Here is a 25792-nt window from a genome sequence, read left to right as displayed (position 1 = left end):
GTCTGCATAGTTCTTGATTACTGCCCTTTGTCCACAATTACCCCATCTTTGACACTCACAGAGATGGGTTACTTACAGTCATGTTTGAGCCTGTATTCCAGGTGGAGCTAATCAAAGTCCATTCTTCTGTGAATTTGAAACTTAAATTTAGAATCTGTTCCTCAGTCTTTGCATGTGGCTGGCAGGTGCCATGTGAACTATTTAGACAAAGAGGTGAGGTGGGGGATTATATTGGGAAAGAGAAAAGCAAGAGAGAAGCAAAAATGAGAAACTATTTATCTAAGGAGACAGACAGAGCTACACAGAGCAAGAGTACACACACCATGAAGAGAAATATAGAATCAAAAGCAGAAATTCCCAGCAGAACTCCTACGTGATGGTGAAGCTTTCCATTCATAATACTACACTTTGTGGAGTGAGGACTTTATCCTGACAAAATTTATTAAGAGCATGAATAAACAAAGATGCTTTTAAAATTAAGAACTGACAAAATGATATTTTGAGGGATAAAGGAGATTTGTACTTTATTATTGTTTTCTGGTCTGTGAGCAAGCCTTGAAATTTTAGTCTATATGAAACTGGATGAAATACTCAGCTAATGTTTCACTTCTTATTTAACATCATTGCCAGTAATGTCCTAGGTGTTAATAAAGGATACAGTGTTAGGACTGACTGATAATTGCTGCTTTATCTCCTCTGCATTCCTCTACTTATCTCCTCTAAGGTCAAAACTAACTTCCTGCTTGAACTACTTGTTTTTTGTTTGCTTGCTTTTGTTTTTGCAAAAACATACTGCTCTGTATAAGGAGCTTCTTGGTGAGGTAGATATAGGTCAATCAGAGTGATGTCATAGAGAAGGTGATGGTGAGGCTCCCGCTTTCATATCTGAAAGTTCACACCATGACCTCCCCTGGACTGGTAACTCCCTGCTACTTTCCTGTGCCTTCACCCACTTGAACTTCTGTTATTCTGTATTGTCTTTTGAAAGTCTTCTTCCAAAATTTAACTGCATTTTTGATGTGCTTCTGGCTCTGATCTGGGTCAGTTATGGTTTTGACAGTCATTGCAGAACATTTATGAAGCCCCTGGGGTAGGAGTTGGGGATACATCCCTGCCTTTGCTGTGTTGATGGCCTATGGAAGAAACAAAGAAGGAAATGTCATACTACAGAGCATGACAACCACCACATCTGGCTGTCTGAGCACATCAGAGGGTGACCCTTGCAGATGTAGAATGTCTAAGGCTTCCTAGAAGAGGTAGGGTCTACAGTGAGACCTGAAAGATGAGTGGGGTTGAACTGGGTAAAGGGTGGGTGATGGATATTCAGGGATGATGGCATAGTGTGCATGGCATACTGTCTGGATTGAACATGCTTGGTCAGACTGGAGCTTCAGAGCTTCCTTCAGGAGGAGGAGGTAGGGAGACTGACAAGAGCAGGTCAGGAAAGGCCTTGCAAGTCTTGTTAAAATGTTCTTAACTTCAAAGGATTGGAGAGTGGTGGAAGAAGGAAGTAAGGAAAGGGAGCCTAAAAGTCACACAGTTTGATGAGAAGTTTCCAAAGATCGAAGTGGTTGACCTGAGTCCACAGTCACTGGCCAATCAGACTTACTGGATGACACATGTTTAGGTCTGTTGCAGGAACTATTTTTTTTATCCCCAAGAGTCAGAAGTCCCAAGAAATGAAACATAAGAAGTGTCTTCAGTTCAGTCTTGCTACCTCAGCTCACCAGAGGAATCAGAAGCATTATTTCTGAGCTATGAATGTTCTCTAAATGTTCATTTCCATGGCAATATCTAGAGAGGCAATCAGAAAGTAGAACAAGCAGGTTTCATGGGATATAATCATTGGAGCAACTTTAGGTTTGTCTTACACAGTCACTTAAAATTTATTCAGTAGAGAAAGTTCTTTTACTATCCCACGTTGAAAGCTAAACCAGTCTCACAATTTCTTGATTAAGCTCTCTGGTCACTTTAAAATTATCCAAATAACCTTAGTTATTTGATTTAAATGTTTCAGTCTTGAGTAGACAACTTGCCACTCCATTCAAGGTTGCTGCCTAGGAAGGAGATAGCAGAGTCTCATTTCTCACCTTCTCTGCCACCTGAGAGTTGCCACCTTTACTGACTCCCCACCTCCGGAAAGGCTTGGAGCCTCAGAAGACAGGAGGCCTGGGAGTGCGGGCATGGAAGAAAGTTTCTCACTTGGGGGGCACCATCAGAAGACAGCAAGGTGATGACACAGCCTGACATCTTTCAAGCTGACTCTCATAGGAGACCTTTGCCTCAGCTGGGCCCCTCCTGCCATGAGCAGTGCATTTTATCCCTCTGGCAGTTGTATTCTGCTGGACCTCCTTTGCCCTTTCAGGCAGGCTCCTGGGAAGGAGATAAAATGAATCAAGGCTGGCTTGCATCTTTAACTCCATGTAATTCATATCTGACTCCTGGAAAAGACTCGTGCTGCTTTTATCTTAACACATCCTGGAGGTGGAGGTCAATCCCAAAGTAGCCATCTTTGTTTAGCTCCCATCTACTCAATTTCTCAGGCAGGAGTCAGATCCCCATTACCAAGTCCCCTTAGTTATGGAGAACATGTCATGCTCTCCACTGATCCATACAGCTCTCTACCAAAATACCTTCTCAAAATTTTCTGACTAGCTCTTTTATAGCCTCATCAAAGATGAGGGACTCAAAAGTCAGGAAACCACTTTTCAGACATTTCTTTTGAACTTTTTGCTTAGGGCACCTCTTTGTAATCTGATCTTTCTTATATCTCAGTGCCTCAATCAAAACTTCCAATGTAACATTCTGCTACACAGACTTGTAAGCATACTGCTCCATGTTGGGGAGAAAAGGTATGTTCCCTATGCTCCTTGATTCTGGGGACAAAAAAAAAAAAAGAATATTTGTGAGAGATGGGGGAGAGAGGAATTCATTGGCAGAAGCTAGGAAGAGTATGAAGCAAAATGAAACAGAAGGGAAAAGTCATAACACGAGTGGACTTTCAATGGAGCATCTGAGAAACATTTGTTAAGAAGATGGGTCATTGCTCTGGTTGGTAGTCATAATTAATCAAAGAAATATATCCAGTTAGAGTCCTGGTGTCCAGCCCAGGGATGCTATTTTGGTTTCAGGGAAGCAGGCCAGTGATTCTTGAGAACATATAGTTTATAAAAGAGCCTTTAGGTTTGTGAGATGTAGCCTTGCTTAGGATCCCTCAGTGGTCAGAGAAACCATTAGCTCTCTCCATCCCCAAACAACTCTATTTATATTCCATTATAAACCAACTCATTAAAGAACAGACGGCTTATGTCAGGCCTAATGATCAACACTGCAACTAGAAAATATTGTAGTTTTGCTTCTCATTTTCCCTTTCACATGCATGGGATTTGGAGGCCTTTAGTTAAGAAGTATCTGAGTGAAGCTGAATCATCTTGTGTTTGAAATGAGATGTTCTCTTGGAATAAGTACAATGTAGTCCCAGTAGAGACCATGAAGCCCCCAACTCTTCTCCAGGGGGGGTGAAGAGGAACCATCATTAACTCTCCAGGCTGGAAGAGCATCCCCTGTTGTGCCTGGAGAGTGGAGCAGAAATCTATATTGTAATTCTCCAGGTTTGGGCTGCTGAATAGACTTTCTTTGAGTGTCAAGATCTAAGTGGTAAAAATTTTGTTATCCAAATTATCAATTGCATTGTCCTTTTCAGAAACAGGTGGCTCATGTGGATAAAAACTGGAAAGTCAATTTTTATCCATTTTATAAAGCTCTCATCGACTAAGACATTTCTAGTTACCTTTATTCAACATTTACTCCTTGCCAGCCTATTCCCGTTGTGAATTTCTTTTGAGGTATCTTTCCAGGTCACTAGACCCCCTTTAATCTCACTCTCAAAAGCAATGGATCTCCTTCTAGAGGAGCCAACCTGTACAGTATGATGTATGCTCCAACCTCATCAGATCATCCAAGTTTGGATACTATTTTACACAAACTAGACCAAAGAGAATCCTTTCCTTCTAAATTTGGATTCAAGATCAGTAGAAACTAGGGAGATTGTCCACATGTGGCTGGACATGTAGCATCTATACTCAGGAACTGGTGAAGCTGTCTTCTGCTATGTAGCCTAGAGTAAAACAAGGGAACCTACAAGGGGGTGAGAAATTATGTAGATTCACAGACAGAAACAGAAACAAAAGATGGGGAGGGAGCACTGTATGAATTCCTGGCAGCATCCTGGGTTCAGGGTCTTTCCTGAGAACTGGCTGTGTTGGTTCCCGTGCAGGGTAACGGCGTAATCTGATTTCTCCAGTTCAATTTTAATAGTGCTCCCCTTCACTGTTGACACAATATAGTCCACAGAAATCCTACTTCTATGGAGCCTTAATATTATTCTTGTAAGAAAACACCCTATTTGCTCTCAAGTTGGTGCAAGTTGGTTTTTCTCACTTGCATCAGAACCAGTGCATATAGCAGCCTTAACAAACAGACATTTTAGAGAGTTCTCTTCATTTTGCAGATGAGAAAATGGATGCTTTGGGGATTTGGGCAAATCATCCAAGATCAAACATCTAATAAATTGTGGAGCTGGGGTATCAACCAGACCTGGCCACTTCCAAAGCCCATGTAGTTTCTCCATCAGGCTTCAGTGTTTCTCAAGGACACAGACATCAGTTGTTTTTGTAGTCAACAGCAATTTTGTCTGTCTCGAAGCCTCTGAAGACAGATTGGGTGTCCAAAAAATGAATCCCAAACTTTTCTGATTAAATATCTGCTTTCCAATTGCTCTTTGAAATATGAGATCGAAAATGGCAATGCTGATGAAGATGAAATGAGCTCGGGCGGAAGCCTGAGCTGAATTTGGGAACGATGATTAGTGAACCCAGTGCTGGGGAGAAACAAAGAGCTTGTTTGCCTTTTCCCTATTATCCATGTGTTATTGAAAAGGCGGACAAATCTCACCTGAGAGCGCTCTAATTAAAAGGTCTTTTGGATAAGAATCCGGATGCAACAGAGGGACGATAAATTAAAGTATATGTGTTCTCTGTACTGTTCTGGTTTCATTAGCCACTGGACCACATCTTTTTATATTATTCACCAGGGATCACTACACAGAACAGCAGTGAATGCAGCCACTGGCTGAGTCTGGAAGGCCCATTAGACACCAATTCTTAGCCTTTTTTCTCCCCAACCAGGTAAAGTCACAGCTTTCAGGAACGAGAGGCATTATATATGTTTTTAATTAACCTTACCTGGGTGCCAGCTTTTTTCATATAGGTCAGCTCTGACACAATGAGTACAATGTAGCTAGATTTTCTCTTCAGGGATGACCGGGTCCTGGTTGGAATTGCAGAAAGCTTTTTGAACTAGACTTCCTAACACATGCATAGTCTTCTTCTCAGGGCTTGGACCCAACCTCCTAACAGAGGGAACACACCCACCTTCTCACCACTGCCCACAAAATCCAAGCATCTTTCCTGACACATTCCTTATTTGCATAAAAGAAGGATCTTGGAAATGAAAAAAGTCCAAGCCCAATAGAGGTTGTCCACTGACATTCTTTTCTGAGTAAAGTGCTTATATTTTTCCCCACATTTCATTCACCCTGTCCTCTTAATGGTGAGGGAAGTGGTACTAATTTTACTGGTCAGCAATCAGAAGAGATCAATAGAGAGCATAGGTGCCAATTTGTAGAGGTGGTGTTATTTTTAAACAGCATGCCAAACTCTGGAATTTTATTGAGTTTTAAGGGCAAAACCAGGTTTAATAACTTTTTATTCTTTCCAGTTTCCAATATGTTATTGTCTCACTTGCTAAATGTAATTTGCTCTTGCTGCTTCCTTAGTGAAGGGGTGGTGGGAAGAAGGGGAAAGAAAGATGAAGTGGGGGGAGAGAAGAAAAGACTTGGAAAAGCTCCATAAATGATCAGTGCCCAGAGGATGACATAATACCAACTAGGAACTTTAAATTGTCTGGCAGTGTATGCATTGCTGATGCTTATTGGCCAGTCCTGACTAAGAAAGATTATTTAACGCAAATGTGTCATTTCATTATAATTCTCCAGCTAGTGTAAATCAAATTTCAACATTTGCTCAACATTGAGCCTAAAGCCACACACAAAGAACAGATACAGTGCAATGCCTGGGGTAATTTTTCCTCTATCACGTTCCATACTTAGGACAAAGGACAATTTTTCCTCTATCATGTTCCATACTTAGGACAGAGTGGTCCAATTTGGCTGTTCTTCTGGTCAGGCATTAAGAAGTCCAAGAACCTTTGAGCCTCCTCTGTATTTATGTAATGCACCCCAGAATGGAATAAGTGGTATATAGTGGCAGGATCTGATTCTGAAGAATAGTTTAGAATATGAAACATCACTCCTGACCTGCCAGTGGGTAGACACAAGTGCATTGTCACCATTGATGGGAAATGTGCCAATAAAGGGTCTTCTGGGACTAGTAGAACATTTAGTTTTTCAAAACATTCCTTCACATTTTTGTTTGAAGAAAAGTGTATCCTTTTTGTGTTTTCACTACTAATTATTCCAGAAGAGGAAAGTCAGATTTTTTTTTTAACAATTGCCTAAAATTGGAGGGAGTGCAAATCTTGCCTAGCTCACAGTAGAGGGGAAAGTACAAAAGAACAGACCATGCATAGAAAGCCATTCCCAAATGATTCTTTCTCTTTAGTTTAAGATATTTCTATGAGGTGAGAGTCACACATTCTCAAGTATATTTACACTCAAATTACTGTACCAACATTTAGATCATTTGCAAGTAACAGTGTGAAACCAGCAGCCTCAGAAGTATTTATAACTGAGATGCGTGATTGGTGACACAGAAATTGTTTTATAAAATACTACACCTATCATTTTCGATTGCTGACTTAAGGTGAATGATCTATATAAAAATATAAATTATTTGTGTTAAGGAAATGGTGATTAAATATGAGCTTTGTGTATTAGTCATTAATCTTTTCATTTAAATGCAAATTCTTCATTTCAACCACTACTTGAAGATACATCTAATATGAAACAAGTTTGATCTTCTGATTTATTATTTCAGACAAGGCCTTTAAAATATGCATTTTCTTGTCATGGGGAAGGGTGGGTTCTATTTACATTTTTAAAAATGTACTCTTAAAAAAACAGCCAACCAAATATTACTTGAAACTCAAATATAAAAGTCCCTTGGTTGGCCAAGGCGTGTCTAGAAGTGTGTGTGTGTTGGGGGTGAACATTGAGAGAAGGGTGTGGTAGTAGATATTCACTCTTTCTCAGTGATTCCCAATTCATGGACTACTACGGACCTCAGAGTTATTGTTGGATTTACAAATACTTGTGCCCACCAAGCATTCTCTTAACAGTCAAAAAGTAAATGTCTTGCCTACATATTTGAATAGCAATTACTAGTTTTATATGGCAGAAGTCATCATATTAAGCTCTTAACTAGACTCATTCATTGAATCTACATACTAACTCAGTGTCACATATGTTATTTTTATCCATGGTTGATAGATCAAGAGGCGAAACAGATTAAGGATTTGGTCTAAGATTACATGGATATTAAATATAGGAGCTAGAACTCAAACCCAGATCAGCTGACACCAAAGTCTGTGAATTCACCTCTAGACTCTACTGCCTTCCCAGATTAAATTTTATATAAAGGCATTTCTGAGTAATTTTTTAAAATCTGTATTTAAAAGAAATATGGTCCTCAAATATGAGAAGCCCTGAGAGCCCCTGCTCTAATTGAATGAGGGCCTACCTCTAATTGAGCTGAGTCTTGTCAGCCGGATGCTTCCTGAAAATCGGAGTTCCAGATGAGGTTGGGGGGAGAGAAGTTGAGAGTGTGCGGCTCTTGCATTAATTAACTCACCTGCCACTCAGCGGAAACAATACAAGCCTTAAGTTGGGTTCTCAGGTACCCTTCAGAGGGATGCATGACGGTGTCATTACTACTCATAAGCCATTCTGCAAATATAGGTCCCCTGTTCCTTATTAGATGGCCAGGGCAAGATGGCCCCAAAGAAAAAAAAGTGAGGTGGTAAAGTACAGACTAAGTCAGAAAATGGTGTTGCTGGTAATATTAGAGGTGGGAAAAAGGGTGCTGGTAATATTAGAGGTGCCACCCTGGGTAAAAATGGTAGTAATATCACCTCACAGTGTCCAGTTAGATTACCCAGTGATATCTTTACCTGAGACATATGTCAAATGAACAAACTTTTTTTTTTTTTTTTTTTTTTTTTAAGCCAATGATTTTAGAGGCTGGATGGGCTAGAAGAAAGCGTGGTAGACCAGTGATTGGCAAAATTCCTCAAGTAGCAAGCCTTGACAGAATTAGCTGGGCTGTGTCTTACCGGAGCTGGGTGTTCTGAAATAGGCCACAGGCAGTAAGAGGTCAGGCAGGTTCAAAGCCTTGTGTTTGGAGGTGTTGCTCCTGAACCACAGGGGGCCCTCTCCCAGTCCTTCACTAGGGCTGCACCCTTTTAAAAGTCAGCTGGATAAAGGAAATTGATCAATTCATACGGAAAAGAACCTGTGTTGCAGAAATACCTGTGGCCCAGCGGTATCTGTCCCCTGCCTGCTGTGTCCTTCTTGAGGATAGCTTTGCCCTGACATTGTGGGGCCGCCGCTTGTCAGTGGCCCCCACAGGAGCACTTACACCTTGGAAATTGGAATGTTCTACAAAGCAGGACTCCTGCTGCGGTTTCCTTATTTCCTACTCTCTCCCCGCTCCTCCCAGCCAGTCATAAAACATTTGCCAGGGATGCCTGGGTGGCCCAGCGGTTGAGCGTCTGCCTTCGACTCAGGGTGTGATCCCGGAGTCCTGGGATCAAGTCCGACATCGGGCTCCCCACAGGGAGTCTGCTTCTCCCTCTGCCTGTGTCTCTGCCTGTGTCTCTTTCTCTGTGTCTCTCATGAATACATAAATAAAACCTTTTACAGAAAAACAAACAAACAAAAAACATTTGCCAGCACAGCCTCTGCCTCTTCTTTGCCACCACTTGGGTGATTTTTGGCAATGAAGTTCCCTGCAGAGCACTTCAGTTTCTTTGTCTATAAAATGAAAATACTAATATTAGTGCCCAATTGTATAATTTTAGAGAGGATTAATTGAGATAGTAAACGTAAAGCACATGTCAAGGTGTTTGGCATTTAGTAAGTACTTGAGAAATTCTGGCTCCTTGTCATCCTCATTGCCTTTCATTAACCAGAATAGATGTGATTTCCCTAATGTAGCTTCTTTATTTGTTACTTCCCTCCTTAAATCCTTCAGTGACCCCACCTGGCCCCCTCCCTGCCCATGACAATTAGCATGTAATCAAACCTTAGTAGAAAAAATAAAGCAAATGGCTTACTTGGGACGCAACCCAGTGGTCTTAACCTATGGCTCCAGAGGGAACGTCTCCCCTTTGGTGGGAATAGCCGCAGAGAGTCTGATGCTATCTTAAGGCTCTGTCCCTGTAGGAGTTTGCTGGGTGTTAGCTCAGTGCTCACAATCCTTAACACGGTAGCTGGTAACTGAATCTGCCCTCTATGTACAAAGTGGCAAATGCAGTGATGGGAAAAGGAAAATTCAACTATTTTTTTTTCCCTTTTCTTGCTCTGATGAGGCTTCTGCTATAGCCACCTCTAAGATTCTAGAAATATTCTGTTCTCTTCAGTCATGAGCTGACACCAGGAAGACCATTTAGTGGCTGCATTTGGTCATTAAAACAAGAATAGTCCATGGGGGTTGTGCATCACTCACGCTCTAGAGGTCACTTTGGTCTCTGACCTCTTCAGTATGCCCCAGTTTTATTTGCCAGTCAGTCCGTTTCCTACCCTGGGAAGGCTGGGAGGGAGGGGCAGCCTCTGAAAACACAAATAATTGTAAAGGTTAAAGTAGTTCATGGCATTATAATTAACTGCTGTATTAGGTGTTTTACAATCTTGACACCGCCACAGACAGAAATGTTTAATCAGAATAGAAAATGCCTCGGAGTTAATCCATTTTCATGGTGGAAATTGCAGGGAAGGTATGAAATCAGGCCAGCCTTCTCAGGAAGGGGAGCCGGCCCATTTCCCTTGCAGGTTGGATGCTAGTCTCTGTCTTTCCTGCTGCTGTTAGAACTTCATCACTCAGAACTTTCCATGCTGTAAAGTAACTTTTTGTTACTATAGCAAAATCTATTTATCAGCCCTTCTTAAGGTCAGGATTCTTAACATGGTTTCCTTGTCAGAATCCTGTAGGCCATGATCCATGCACAAAAATAGCACAGAGAGTGTCCTGGTTTAGAAAGAAAGTTGTTGATCTTACCCAGTACAAACTCTGACTTGGACCTTCTGACCCTCTCCTGCCCCCAGCCAGCACTGAGCAACCAGGAGAAGGTAGGAGCTGACGGTGTTCCAAAGATGACTGCGCCCTGGTCTACAATTCCTTCTTGGTGTGTCATGACAGGCATTCATACAGTCCTTAGCACAGTACCTGGCATAAACTGACCTTCTCTAAGTGGTTAGTCTTTTTTAAACAGGCTCCACCACTCTGCTGCTACTGGGCTCAGACAATCACTTAACCACTCAAAAATCTCATTTCTTAACTATAAAAATGACTTTGTAGGACTCTGGAGAAAAACAGAGCTAACAGATCTATGACTTGGATATGGGGTGAACCCCATGTATGGAAACCATTAGGATTCCCCTGATGCAATAATGAATGAACCAAGTTAGGCCACAGAGAGGGCTTCCTGCATGTGTTATTATTATTTACAATGGCTACTTTGATAAACCTTGTCCTAAGTTTAATATAAAGACCATCCTATTGAGTAACTATACTAGTATTCTCAGACAAATGTATTTACTGATTTAAAAGGCTATTAGTTTTTGCACAGGTGGAAGTAAATAAATATATAAAATAAAAATCTCAAAGCCTGATTTTTTTTCAGTCACGTTTTAGTCTTCTCTTTTAGAATAGGATTTCTTGTCCTTGGTGGTGACTAACTTGTAAGGAGCTATTTGGACAGCCTGAACCCATTCTACAAACAATGGATTTCTGCCTGCCACTGCCCATCTTATGGGGAACTTAAAAACGGTTTCTAGCACCTGTGCAATTCAGGGCTACCCATGCAAACACTTTGCTGTCCCTAAGTGGGAAACAACTAAGCCCCCAATCAGGTCAGGAGGGTGCCAGGTAATTTATTTGTACAGCGTGTCTGTCCCTATCTGTGGGAGGTGTTTATTTTTAGCTCCCCACACTGTTTCTAGCACCATCCCTCCTTTGGAGGCCGACAGCTTGTTTCAAGGATCTTAAACAAGCTGTTAAAAGCAAGAGACTGCTGAAGGCAGGGAGGCAGCCGAGCAGCCAAGAAGGTGATTAGAGCAGAGTTCACCTTAGGTGTTAGAGGCAGAGGATGACTTCAGTGGAGTGTCAAGCAAGTTGGCCAACAAACTTTTAAAAGATGGCCTTCGTGACACTCGCCTGGAGCTTTAAAGAAACAATGCTTGAAAAAAACTGAGAGCGTGAAGGCAGCTGGGTACAGAGACTGATGCTGGATGTGTGACTTCTCACAAATAGCAGAAGCTGGACTCCTGAGCTCAGATTGCAAATGCCAAGGGCAGAAGCAGAAGAAATCCAGGGTTGGTGACATTCCCACAGGGCCAGCTGGTTGGTGCCTGTTCAGGCTAATTTGGGGTGACAGGAGGTCTGTGCTTGAGGTCATATCCATAATCAGGATGGTTAGTGTCAGAAGCCTCCACCACCCAGACAATCCCTGGACACCTGCAGGTGACAGAGCTCCAAGGTTAAGGAAATAAGCAAGGACAGAATCTGAGCAAGTAAATCCCACAGGACCCATTTCTTTGTGGAAAGATAGGAAGAAGGAGAGGATGGGAATGTTGCCTGTCCAAGTGGTGCCAAGTGTGCTGAGTGCCCTTGATAAATATTAAATAGCAATAGTGACATCTTATCACATCAGTTGTGTCTTTAGGACTCAGGTGAGCCTGGTTAAACCAGCTCAGCATGGCAGTCACCTGAGGGTTTGACTCCAAGGATCTTTAGTGCAAAAGAGCCAGATGGGAAGCAAGACAGTAAATTCCAGAAACTGTAAGAGCAGCTGCAACTCTCAGACCTACCAGAACATGAGAGAGTTCATCACTACAACCACTGGTCAGCAGGCTGTCTGCCTGGCTGTTTTTATGTGCAGCAGATGGAAATGTTACAAGTGGCTTTATGGAACACCGAGAAGGAGACAAGGGAAATGAAATTCTTTCCTCACAAAGGTTCAGAACCCTGTGTGGATCTTTAGGTGGCATTCAAAGCCCTAGGGGCAATGGGGAAGTGGAGTTTTGGCTGCTCAAGAACATAGCAAGGGAATGAATATCCTGCTGGTAGATTGTGAAGAAAATATTCTCCACAGTTACGGATGGAACTGCAGAAGTAGAACACTGGCCTCTGAAAATGGAGTGTTTTCCTTTAGAGCCTTTTGTGCTGTCTACTCCATGGCCATTTTCCTGACTTTGAAGTATGCATTCAGAGTTGAATGACTTGCCCATCATGTGTAACCAATATAAAAGAACACAGGTCATTCTCCTGGCTGTTGGTGAAAGATGTTGGGACCCCTAACTCTAAATCAGTGACATAACTGATCATAGTGTCACCTGAAAGCTGAGAGACAGTTGTGGTAAGTGTGTAGACTTTGGAATCAGAATTAACCTGGGCTTGGATCTCATCTCCACTATTGACTAGCTCTGTGACCTTAGCAAAACCACCCAGTCTCCCAGCCTCAATTCCACGTCTATAATGTGGGGGAAACAATGCTAGCTTTGTAAGGCTAATAGAATGTGTCAGTTACTTGACAAACTATCTGGCAGCATTGCCATTCAATTAATTCCATCAATCTATGTTTATAATAATAAAATTCAATAAGAAATTAGAACCAAAACAGCTATCTTTGGGATCAGAATCCACCAATGAACTAAATCAGGATAAGAACCTACAGTTCTAGATTGTCTTATGGTATTTAAAATTATGCCACAATTATTTAAGCATGCACTGTGGATAAATTTTGAGAGCAATGTACTAGAAACAAGTGACCTTATCTCCTAAATACTTACAAGTTAATCAGTTTTATAAAAAGAGGTGAGAAAGTTGGAGATTCTGGACCACCAAGAAGAGTTGTGTGTGGTCATGTCTCTTTCAGCCAAACTGGGAATGTAGATAGAAAAAAATCCAAAAAAAAAAAAAATGATGAAGCTAAGAGACAGAAAGGATACTTCCAGCTATGGGAAACAGAGATTAGAGAGGAAGAGGGATTCCGACAGTTGGGATGGAGTGGAAGAAGGGCATAGAAGAACATAGACCATTAAGGGAAGGGCATCTAAGAGTCCACAGCCACCATAAAGGTAAAAATAAGGCTCTGGATATACCCAAGCATTCATCATGGTGCTTTAGAAGATAATCCCTTTGTGAAGAAGTCACCAGTGCCAGTGCTACTTGAACAAAGAGGCAACATGAGCAAACAAGCAGCATCCATCTTCTTAAGCAAGCTAGAAGCAGGAGACTTGGGGAGCTTGAAGTCTATTAAATATAAATAACCCATATCATCGTAAGTATTTTATATCACTGCAGATGGAGAAGGTGCCATATTTTATACTCTCACTGTAAATCTAAATACTTTATTGTTGCCAATTTTGCCATTGCCTTCAGCTAAAAAGAGTCATTTATGGAGATTGACAGTATTTGGTTATATCACCAGTGATCATTCCTGTCAGTGATTGGCCTGATGATCTCTCCCAAGAAAATAATTGCCATATATTGGCAAACACTGGAGACTTATGGGCGTGTTTGCTTTTAAGTGATTCTAAAAGATATACAGCTAAGTGCATATTTAAGGGGGAAGGGCTTGTCTTTTAGGATGTAGAAACTGAGGAAAATGTTATGAAAGAAATCAATTTCCAAGCTTTATTCCAATAAATAAAAGGCAGTAAGCATTCTCAATGAAGGCCTTGATATAATTTATATTTTTTGTATAAAATTATGAGTATGAATGTACATAAAAAATGTGGTATATCCTTTTAGGAATCCTATCTTGAGAGACAAAGGAACACCATACCCAGATAGCTACAATGTGGATAAATCTCCAAAACATTATGATGAAGGAAAGAAACTAGACACAAAAGAATGTATATTGTTTGATTCTACTTGCATGGAATGTCCAGAATAGGCAAGGCCATAGAGACAGAATGTAGGTTAGGGGTTGCCTAAGATTGGGGGTAGGAACAAGGAGTGACTGCTAATGGGCATTGAGGTTTCTTTAGGGACTGGTAGAAATGTTCTAAAATCAGATTGTTGTGATGGTTGCACAACTCTGTTGAATTGTGACTTAAAGTGGAAGAATTTTATGGTATTTAAATTATATATCAATAAATCTGTTAATATGAAAAGAAACGGAGTGTAATGTTTTCTAGATGCAACTAGAAGACCCTGTTGGTGAAAAGCAAGGGACAGAACTTTACACCATCCCAAGAAGGATAATAAAACAAGACATGAGCTTAACCTGACAGGCTGAACCCCAATCTCTGTTCCTTTTTAGTTAGAGCATCATCCCTCCCCACCTGGCAAAGAGGTTACCAACTTCCCTCAAGGTAGGCCCACTGATACTTAGGCATCTGCCTGTATATGAACTCAGACAGATGCCCCAACTCAAGGAAGAATGAGCAAGATCAAACTAAGTGGACCAGTCCTCACAGGGTGGGTAAAGGAGGTGTTAAGAGCACCAAGAAGAGAGGAAAACTGGATCAAGAGTGAATTAGTCCCAAGACAGGAGGGTCTCAGCAGGAGTGGAAAGCCCAAATTGCGTGTGAGCCAGAGATGGTTGTTTTACAAGCAGCACTCACATCCTGGTACCAGCATGGAGCAGGGGTGGCGGGGCGTATCACACCTCATGCTGCATCCTCCTGTCAGTGTAACATCCTGCCAGAAGCAGCAATCCAGCTTATTATTCAAAAATGTGATTGGGAACCACGCTTGGGTATTTTTCCCCATCTGTCTAATTAAATGGTAAGTCCCAAAAGGCAGAGACCAGCATGAGCTCCAGCTCATGCTCTCGGCAGTTTTTGGTACTGGAAAAATATTAAACAATAGTCTAGTAATAAAAGACTAGTAGTTTCCACAGAACTTTTGTAGCTGAAGAGCAAAGCAATGCTTTGAATGGAGTTGTAGGAGTTTGTCCTGGTTTTCATATTTCTCAGCAAGAGGCTCACTCCTCACTGTCAATCACATTTTCATACCTGGTAAACCAAGCTGATCAAGGACTGTAATTGAAATAGTTTCATGTTGAAGGATAACCATTTAAGATCTCAGGTTATGACTAGTTTGTATTAGAACTAGGAAGCAAATGAGGAATCATTTCTTCGTGTTAGTTCCTATGGAAGGGATTGACCCAACTCAACCCAATACCTAACGTAGTGTGTCTAATGGAACTTTCTGGGATGGTGGAAATGTCCCATAATATAGAAGATACATGTAGCTGGTGGCTGCCATCTTGGACAACCCAAGACTAAAGGCTCTTAACTGGGGGAGATTGAATAGCTTTTTGATAACCTACCTTGAAGTGTTCATATACAACAGGATATGAATTAAAAAGTTATCACTAGAAATAATTGTCATGGTGATCTCTTCTATCTATTCAACGAATATTTATTGTGGGCTTTCTGAGTGCCAGGACCTATTCTAGACTCAGGAGATAACCTCAGTGAAAAAACCTGGCTAGGCTTCTGCTCTCAAGGAATTTATAATCTTAAGTCTAGAACCAAAAAAAGGAAAAATAAGCAAATAAATGAATGGTTACAAATAATTGCGTTTTCAAGAAGCACACAAAGTGATGAGATAGACTGAGCTTCTTTAGACAGAGATGACATCAGGTCTCGTTGAGAGTGAGGTACAGGCTTCAGTTCAAAGAGAAGTGGAAAGGAAAGATTGCTCTGGGCAGACAGACTATCCTACAAGGAGACACCAAAGCGGGAAAAGAGCTTGATGCTTTTGAGAAATTAAATGAAGGCCAATGTGGCTACACAAGGCAAGTGGAGAGGAGAGATGGACAAGAGCGCATTGGTGATGTAGGGCAGGAATCAAAGTATACAGGTCTCTATACACTGTAAAGTCCATCCGCAAGTTTTGGGGTGATTTCAGGCAGAAGAATGACATCAAGATATAATATAAAAGTTTATTCTGACTACAAGGAGGAGAGTGATTTGAAGGGGGTGCAGAAGAGAGAGTGAGGACATCAGTTAGGAGGTTGCTATTGTCAAAATGAAAGCAAGTGGCCACGTAGTCCAAGGTATGAGTCTAGATATGAAAGGAGGAGTTGGGAGTTCAGAAATGATTTAGGAAAATTGATAGATCTGACTGGACATTGGGGTAAGAAGACAATGGAGGAAGCACATGTCATTCATAGGTTTCTGTGCTAAAAAAATTGGTGGATTTTGGCATCATGGCACTAGCAGGAATGGAATAGAAATGTCTTTTCCCAGTCTAAGTCTCTATTGTCTTTGTGTATCCACTGGTTCTTCTTGATCATGGGAGATTGGATGAATAGGATTGAACTGGATCATCCCATTTAGCACTGATAGGTTTTGTGTTTCTAGACCTATCACTTGAAAGTGCCTTTTATGTATTGGCTACATTTAACTCTAAAATCTATCATATTGTAGAAATAAGAAGGAATCTTCTGCACCATTGGTTCCCAACCTTTTAAATGTGGGACCCTTCTGTAACAAAGATGTATGTATATCCATAGGATGGTAATAATACTGGCTGGCTGCTTCCTCTAAACGGGATATGGGCTGGAAGAAAGCTGCCAAACACACAGCCTCTGTAGGATTAAATTTTCAGTTTAACCAGCTGAGAATCTGGAAACATAATGAAAAAAAAATGTGAGCTACAGGATAGGGGAAGTTGTAGCACTTGGAATCCTGTTAAAATTGGGAGAACAGTAGGAGTTTTGCAATACCCTTGCTCTCCAGGACTTATATAACCAGCTTTCAAACTATGTCCCAGAACTACCTAAGCACTTAAATTCACGGAAGTGTTTTAAAAAATCATCATCCCCTACTTCCTGACTCACATTTAATGATCCCTATCCAGGGGAAAAAGTAGAGCCTGTGCCCAGTAAGTGACAGCACCCTAGCCCTGTGTGGTGGAAAGCCCATGTCCTAGTCTGTGCCTCATAGAGCACTTAACCTGGGCCAGGCAGGGTCTGTATCAAGCCCTTTCTTGCATTATATGCTTGATCTTTACTAAAGTCCCTTGAAACAGACTTCTTTTTTTTTTAATGCTATTAACAGATGAAGGTGCTGAGGTTTCAAAAGGTAAAGAATAACCATTTTATTTGATGTGCCTATTGATTAAGAAAATAGTGACTATAAATTCAATAGTGATTTTGGTTAAGTTTGTCTTTCATTCATTGCAACAACATCCATCGACTTTGGAAAATTAGTTGCCATGCCATTCATTTGATATTTATTTGTTTTTTCATTTTTTTTCATTTGATATTTAAACAATGTTTTGAACGTCATGAATTCCAGGCCCTCTTGAAATTTTCATGCTTCTCCCAGGAGTCCGTGAGTCATGATTGACATTTTCTGATCAGATTAGAGCTACTTGTAGATTTTCAAAAGTTGAAGTTACAAGAGAACAGGTAATTTGACCAAGGGCAAAGAACTTGTTAATGGTGGAGTGGAGACACAGACCTAGTCCTTCTACCTTTCTATTTAAAGTTTTTACTACTCTATCTTACTCCCTCATAAGATGAATGGATCACCTGCCTGAAGACCCTAGAAAAGGAAGATCATTACATCAGGTTCAGCAGGAGGGTTGTAAATCCTACTGGTAGGAGTTGCCTGCAGAGCTCTGTGGAGAAGGATCTTGAGGCCCTACCTGTCTGTACCTACTGGAAAATATGGTAGTTATTGATTAATAATCTTGATCTTAAGTACATGATGGGGAGTTAAGGCACATGTGCCAAGCATTTAGATGTGAACTGGTTAAGTCTTGGTGGCTTTTAGGTGAGTTCAGGCTGGTTGTCCTCATGGTGTAGAGCTGAGTTCCATTTTCTTTGTGACTGTCCCTGACAGGTCAAATGCCTTTAAAAATGAGAGGCAGAATGATACTAACTCTGGGCGTTGAAGGAAATTTGCCATCTCCTTTTTGTTCCACTTACCAACTTACGATTTTTTGTTACGAGCAGACACTAGCAAAAGTTTCAAGCACTGGATGTATGCAAAAACCTTCCCTGACAAGGAAGCACGGATCATGCTGAACTGAGAGAAATTGGATCATGGTACCCAAGGGTAGCCCTTGACATTTATTCTGAAATTTAAGTTGAAAAACTAAAGAATAGCATTTTAATTTTTCTCTGCTCCAAACCGTTTACCTCCATTTCCCTCCAAACCAGCAATTTATTGCTTGTAAATCTGAGTACACAGCTGAGTCTGGAAGTAGCATTAGGAAAGCACAATTTTCAGTAGAAAGCCTGAATCCACAGACAGGGGTATTGACCAGAAATTTAAGGGCAAACTAATTCAATTACTTTCAGCGGAGTTTAACCTATAATCTTCACCCAAGCATATGGGTACCTCAGACAAAGAGAAAGAACTTTTAAAAAATTGATTGTTACCCTGTGAAAGAGCAAGCAGGAAGCTGGCCTTGTGTGTATGAGGTTTCTTTGGAGGGCCAGAAATCTGTTTCTGTCAGCACAGGAAAAACCATCGTGGAGCAAGGGAAGAAATGAAAACTAGAGTGAAAGTTAAACACTTTTTTTCAGATGACCTGGTATAATGATTAAAATGCTGAATTGGTTTTTTAAAAGGTTTTCCCACGGGAAGAATGTCAGAGCCACCCCCACCCCCACCAACCAGCTCCCTTCTTTCAAAATGTCTGTGAGTGAACATAAAATGGAATATATATTTATATGCTTTTTTCTTAAGATGACTGGTAAACAATTTGATCTCTTTTATCTGAAAGTTTTGCCAATGTTTTCATCAGTTCCTGTGGAGATGGCCTGTGATTCCACTTTTTCTTTGAACAAAGAATAAATTGGGTTTCTTTGCACTGAGAAATAGAAGACTAGCTAAAAGTACGGACTTCAAAATAGTGCGTATCATACATTTGGGGAGAGCATATTGAAAAAATAGTGCTTGATGCCACCTATACAGAGAAGCCTACTTTGGCTTCCACGAAGCTGCCAGAATCTTCTGGAAAAAACCTGTGAGATCTGATTAGCTGGAGACAGTGTTGGTATTTCCCTTTGATTCTGATTCATTCACTTGTGTCTCCATTAGCAATTTGTTTTAATTCAGTGTTCTGTGGAAAAAGCATATTGCTGGAAAACAGGCACATCTTATGTGCATATGCCTGACATTAAAGAAAAATGAATGTAACACACTCCATGCTCAAAATAAACAGGCTGTCTTTCCCTTTCCCCGTCGAACAATATTTATAAATCTCCAGGATGAGATTGTTAATGGATTTGCCACCATCAGTATCCCCGGGCTGGCTGTGTAACAGCTTAGTTCTATGCTCTGAAGCACCTAGGTGCCAGAGTCACAGGCCATCAGAAAGACCTACCTTCTCCAGGTGCCCTGCTAGATTAAGGATAGCAATACCTCCAAGTTAACCCAAGAAAGTTTGTAGAGTCTATGTGTTCCTAATGGGCAGTCATATTTCCTTTAACAGTGGTAACCTACTTCCTCTGTGTTATGCACATTGAATTATAGTTAACCCATAAAGTAGTTGGCATCCAGCAGATCTAAGTCCCAATCCCACTGTTCTCCGAGATCCTAGGCAAGACTCTTGATTCCTCTGTTTCTGTTGACTCATCTATACTTACACACATACACACCTATCTTAAAAGGCTATTGTAAGGATTAAATGAGAAAATGCTCATATAGTGCTTAGCACTGTGCTGAGCATATTAATAATTATCAGTTGCTAAATCAATGAAGATAACATTATTGACATTAATAAGTAATATTGCATCTCACAAAGGTGTGATCTTGAACAGCATGTGGAAAGCAATCTAGTGTCCACATTAGCATCTCTCTTTGAATATAATTTTTATACTACAGATGACTTCTCTGAGCTGGATCTCTTAGCTCATTCCAAAATAGGTTGAATGCAATGAAACCTACTTCTCCCAGGGTGCTGGCCCACTGGGAAGCCATGATGTTCTGAAGATATCTGTCAGCTTCTACAGATACTGGCCTTGAGTTAAGTCTTAGGGACTCAACCAACTGGGAGAAATTTCTTCTTATAATTAAAAAAAAACTAAGCAAAAAAAAAAGCATATACATATATGTAGATATAGCTAGGATTTGAAGTAGATTCTCAAACTCAATATTAGATCTCTTCAATTCTAGAAGTTTCTTAGCTCTATCTTTTTGAAAATTGCCCTCCCCTACATTCTTCTTCTGCAGCTTCTGTGAAATATAGATGACTTAGCAATCTGTCCCTATTGACTCATAGCTGCTTTTATGTTGTCTCTCTATTGGAGTCTATATTCTGAGTGGTTTCCTCAGTTCCAGCGCACCTGGAATGTATCCAATATGTTGTTCAATATGTCACTGCGGTCTTAAGTTTAATGACTAGACGTTCTGTTGTCAATATTCTATTTGGTTCGCTTTCAAATCTTCATGATACTTTAAAAATAATGTCCTGTTCTTTCACTAGGATTTCAGTGCCTTTTTTTTATCTTTGAAGATTTTGAACACATTTATTTTATAGGTTCAATCAGATGATTATCTTTAGTTCTTGAGGTGCTAATTCTCCCCACTTGCTGGTGTCACCTGATTCTCCCTCATGGTACTTCATGTTCTTGTGCAGGTCATCTTATGAAGAAAAATATATCATTGGGTTTATCATCATTGGTGTTGAGGGTGTGGTGGGGTAGGGACTTCTTTACAAATCCTTTATGTCCTGAATCATAGAAATATCCCTATTGGGCAATTAAAGATGTGATTCTCCTTTGCTCATTTGTGGATTTGTTTCTCAGCTGGGGGTTACCGTGCTGCACATAGATTTAGACCTGTAGCTGATCATGTGATGGACGCTGTGGATTCTGATGCTTTGTGCATAACTGCTTCTCCCACCCTTACTTTCAGGAAGACTGCAGTCATATACTGCAACTCTAGGCAAAGAAAGGAGGTTTTCTGGTCATCCTCTCACAGAAAGAAAAGTATTTAAAGGCTCTAGCATTTCTGTTGAGGGTTCAAGTCCAGTTTTCTAGCTTCTCTTTATCCAAAAAGTCCCCGTGGTCTCAGGTCCATTCAGACTTTGTGGCCCACTTTGGATATTACCTCTTCTTGCATAGTCTGATATGGATGTACTTACTGGTTTTGTGCTTTTTACATTTTTTTCTTCCATTCTTTCGTTTTTAACAGGAGGATACCCTTTTATGTTTGTTTAGTGCTCTGGGTTTGTCCCGGGATCTTATAGAGCATGGCTCAGGCCTACCTGGCTTAATTCATGAGAAGTGCCCACTCAAAGCATCAAGCTCAGAACTAATTCAATGCTTTGATTATAAACTTGGGACTTTTAATAAAGGTACAACAAAATTAGATGACCCATTTTATTTGTCTTGAATTCCTGTGTGTGTGTGTGTGTGTGTGTGAGAGAGAGAGAGAGAAAGCCCTAGGCATTTAATTATTTAAAAATACAGAGAGCAATTTCTCATGAGGATGCCCCTGTACCTAAAGAATAAACTAGAAAACATTCCTTTTTACATATCAGCTCCAGATTATCTCACAACTTAAAAGATTAAATGAAGGCAGTTTATTTTTTCCCTAGTACTGCAAGCCTGTGATTGTGTTTTCAGCAATAAATAGATATTGAACTAATGTTTTCAGTGTCCAAGAGGCACATTAGTTATAAAATTCTTATGAAAATTTTGGCCAAAGCCCTTTCTTTTTGACATGGTGATACTCCGGCATCTCAATAGTTCTTAATCTATAGATACATAATTTGGATTCCAGAAATGTTCTATTGTAACAATAACAAAATAGTCTGTTCTGACAGTTTTCTCCTCTTTCTTTAAAAGAAAATGTCCTATAGCCTGAAATAGCCACATTACCTTGTGGTAGAACCAGTGTGAAGGTTGATACCTGGGACCTAAGAAATGGAAGGGGGTAGAAATAGAGTTTTGGCCCTTTATTTTTAGCTGACAAGACAGTAGGGCCAGGACTGAGTAAAGCAAGTGAGGCATTTGCTTCAGGCACAACATTTAGGGGGACTCCAAGAAACTCAGCAATAAGATACATGATATTTTAATGCATTATTTTTTAAGAAGTCAAATTGGCAAACTGTGACCCTTGGGCTATCACCTGCTATGGTGAATAAGGTTTCATTGGAATCAGGGCCAGGATAAGGGTGAGGTTGAGTGAAGCAGAATTTTCTAAGTGCATGGTCAGATACTGTTTTTATTTAAAATTTTGATACTTTGCTCATCATGGGAGTTTTGTATTTTTATTTTAAGATATTACCTTAAATATTATTTATTTTTATTATTCCCTTAAATTTTGCATCCATGGGGAGTGCCTCACTTCCATCACCAGGGTCTGGCCCTTAGGTAGGAAGCTATCACAGAGAAATGACAGTGTCTGAGTATTTACATTTGCATGGTTAGAAATGCAGGCATCAAATCAGCACTTTGGCAGGTGTGACCTTCTTCCAGATATTTCACCTTCCGTGTTACTCTCTGCAAGAACAGTACTTATTTCATAGGATCGTACTGAGGTTTAATGAATGTGCAGTGCATGGGATCAGTGAGTATAGGTTAGTAGCATCAATGATAGAAATGAAAGATAAGTTTAGTAAGTTCTAAACAAAGGCAGAATTTTAGGGCCTTGGTTGTCTTTCTAGTGATATTTTTTTAAAATATTTTATTTATTTATGTATTTATTTAGAGAACATGCAAGTGGAGGTGGGGGAGAGATAAGGGGAGATAGAGAATCTCAGGCTGACTCCACACTGAGCATAGAGTCTGATTCAAGGCTTGATCCCATGACCCTAAGATCATGACCTGAGCTGAAATCAAGAGTTAACACTGACTCAGTCACACAGATGCCCCAGGATTTTTTTTTAATCGTGATAAAATACACATAGTATAATGTTTACCATTTTAACCATTTTTTTAATTTGTGTTCAATTTACCAACATACAGAATAACACCCAGTGCTCATCCCGTCAAGTGTCCCCCTCAGTGCCCGTCACCCACACACCCCCACCCCCCGCCCTCCTCCCCTTCCACTACCCCTAGTTCGTTTCCCAGAGTTAGGAGTCTTCATGTTCTGTCTCCCTTTCTGATATTTCCCACACATTTCTTCTCCCTTCCCTTATATTCCCTTTCACTATTATTTATATTCCCCAAATGAATGAGAACATATAATGTTTGTCCTTCTCCGATTGACTTACTTCACTCAGCATAATACCCTCCAGTTCCATCCACGTTGAAGCAAATGGTGGGTATTTGTCGTTTCTAATGGCTGAGTAATATTCCATTGTATACATAAACCACATCTTCTTTATCCATTCATCTTTCGATGGACACCGAGGCTCCTTCCACAGTTTGGCTATTGTGGCCATTGCTGCTATAAACATCGGGGTGCAGGTGTCCCGGCGTTTCATTGCATCTGAATCTTTGGGGTAAATCCCCAACAGTGCAATTGCTGGGTCGTAGGGCAGGTCTATTTTTAACTCTTTGAGGAACCTCCACACAGTTTTCCAGAGTGGCTGCACCAGTTCACATTCCCACCAACAGTGTAAGAGGGTTCCCTTTTCTCCGCATCCTCTCCAAAATTTGTGGTTTCCTGCCTTGTTAATTTTCCCCATTCTCACTGGTGTGAGGTGGTATCTCATTGTGGTTTTGATTTGCATTTCCCTGATGGCAAGTGATGCAGAGCATTTTCTCATGTGCATGTTGGCCATGTCTATGTCTTCCTCTGTGAGATTTCTGTTCATGTCTTTTGCCCATTTCATGATTGGATTGTTTGTTTCTTTGGTGTTGAGTTTAATAAGTTCTTTATGGATCTTGGAAACTAGCCCTTTATCTGATACGTCATTTGCAAATATCTTCTCCCATTCTGTAGGTTGTCTTTTAGTTTTGTTGACTGTTTCTTCTGTGCAGAAGCTTCTTATCTTGATGAAGTCCCAATAGTTCATTTTTGCTTTTGTTTCTTTTGCCTCCATGGATGTATCTTGCAAGAAGTTACTGTGGCCAAGTTCAAAAAGGGTGTTGCCTGTGTTCTCCTCTAGGATTTTGATGGAATCTTGTCTCACATTTAGATCTTTCATCCATTTTGAGTTTATCTTTGTGTATGGTGCAAGAGAGTGGTCTAGTTTCATTCTTCTGCATGTGGATGTCCAATTTTCCCAGCACCATTTATTGAAGAGACTGTCTTTCTTCCAATGGATAGTCTTTCCTCCTTTATCGAATATTAGTTGACCATAAAGTTCAGGGTCCACTTCTGGCTTCTCTATTCTGTTCCATTGCTCTATGTGTCTGTTTTTGTGCCAGTACCACACTGTCTTGATGACCACAGCTTTGTAGTACAACCTGAAATCTGGCATTGTGATGCCCCCAGATATGGTTTTCTTTTTTAAAATTCCCCTGGCTATTCGGGGTCTTTTCTGATTCCACACAAATCTTAAAATAATTTGTTTCAACTCTCTGAAGAAAGTCCATGGTATTTTGATAGGGATTGCATTAAACGTGTAATTGCCCTGGGTAACATTGACATTTTCACAATATTAATTCTGCCAATCCATGAGCATGGAATATTTTTCCATCTCTTTGTGTCTTCCTCAATTTCTTTCAGAAGTATTCTATAGTTTTTAGGGTATAGATCCTTTACCTCTTTGGTTAGGTTTATTCCTAGGTATCTTATGCTTTTGGGTGCAATTGTAAATGGGATTGACTCCTTAATTTCTCTTTCTTCAGTTTCATTGTTAGTGTATAGAAATGCCATTGATTTCTGGGCATTGATTTGGTATCCTGCCACGCTACCAAACTGCTGTATGAGTTCTAGCAATCTTGGGGTTGAGGCTTTTGGGTTTTCTATGTAGAGTATCATGTCATCGGTGAAGAGGGAGAGTTTGACTTCTTCTTTGCCAATTTGAATGCCTTTAATGTCTTTTTGTTGTCTGATTGCTGAGGCTAGGACTTCCAGTACTACCATTTTAACCGTTTTTAAGTGAATAGTTCTGTGGCACCAAGTGCATTCACATCGCTCTGCAATTATCACCAGAATTTCTAGAGGTTGAATTCTATCCTTTCGGGCTTGAAAGGACCATGGAAGGCTTTGGAGCAGAAGACTGGCCTAAGGGATCATGTGAAGGAAATAAATTTGGGAGGAGAATATAGAATGATGTTGAGTAAGAAAGGACAGGAGGCAGGAAATGGTTAAGAGGATCCTTTAGTGGTCCCAATGTGAAGTGGCAAAGGCACTGACCAAGGAAATGACAGCAAATAAAGAGAAAGGACAGAGGAAGAGGGTAGGAAAGGTTCTTAGACAATAAGAGAAGAGTGGGAGGAAATTAAATATGTAAGGTGAGATTTTGAAATGTGATTCAATTCATTAAAAAGCTGCTTCAGGCATAAAGGCAATGGAGCTGTGGGTCAGAAAGATTCTTCCCTCTCAAGGTGGTATGCTGTGACCAGTTCCAATCACAAGCAGAAGTGAGTCTTCAATTTTCAGGAATTTTTTAAAAAGACTTGTTTATCTTTTTTAGGGAGAAAGAAAGAACCAGAGGAGAGAGAGAGAGAGAGAGAG

General features: G+C 40.5%; 1 protein-coding gene and 1 long non-coding RNA gene across 3 annotated transcripts in view; one reads left to right on the top strand and one right to left on the bottom strand.

Moving 5' to 3' along the window:
- Nucleotides 1–221: 221 nt before the first annotated feature.
- On the bottom strand, nucleotides 222–12211 carry LOC144289829 (uncharacterized). Of its 2 annotated transcripts, XR_013357805.1 has the most exons (5): nucleotides 12104–12211; nucleotides 9352–9847; nucleotides 2091–2373; nucleotides 1610–1794; nucleotides 222–1133 (listed from the first exon to the last, which is right to left on the bottom strand). It is a non-coding gene; the product is annotated as an uncharacterized LOC144289829 (long non-coding RNA). The 2 variants fall into 2 exon arrangements; XR_013357806.1 differs by lacking the exon at nucleotides 2091–2373.
- A 59-nt stretch (nucleotides 12212–12270) lies between these two features.
- LOC144289824 (uncharacterized) overlaps nucleotides 12271–25792 on the top strand; it is a 163372-nt gene continuing 149850 nt past the window's right edge. Inside the window, exon 1 of the transcript XR_013357800.1 lies at nucleotides 12271–12651. The gene's annotated coding sequence lies outside the window, so the exon portion shown is untranslated. The remainder of the gene's footprint in view (nucleotides 12652–25792) is intronic.

The sequence above is a fragment of the Canis aureus genome, chromosome 19 (genome assembly GCF_053574225.1).
Source record: "Canis aureus isolate CA01 chromosome 19, VMU_Caureus_v.1.0, whole genome shotgun sequence".
In the NCBI taxonomy this organism is placed as follows: Eukaryota; Metazoa; Chordata; class Mammalia; order Carnivora; family Canidae; genus Canis; species Canis aureus.
Note: the sequence above shows the minus strand (reverse complement) of the source record. Positions and strands in the feature narration are given on the sequence as shown.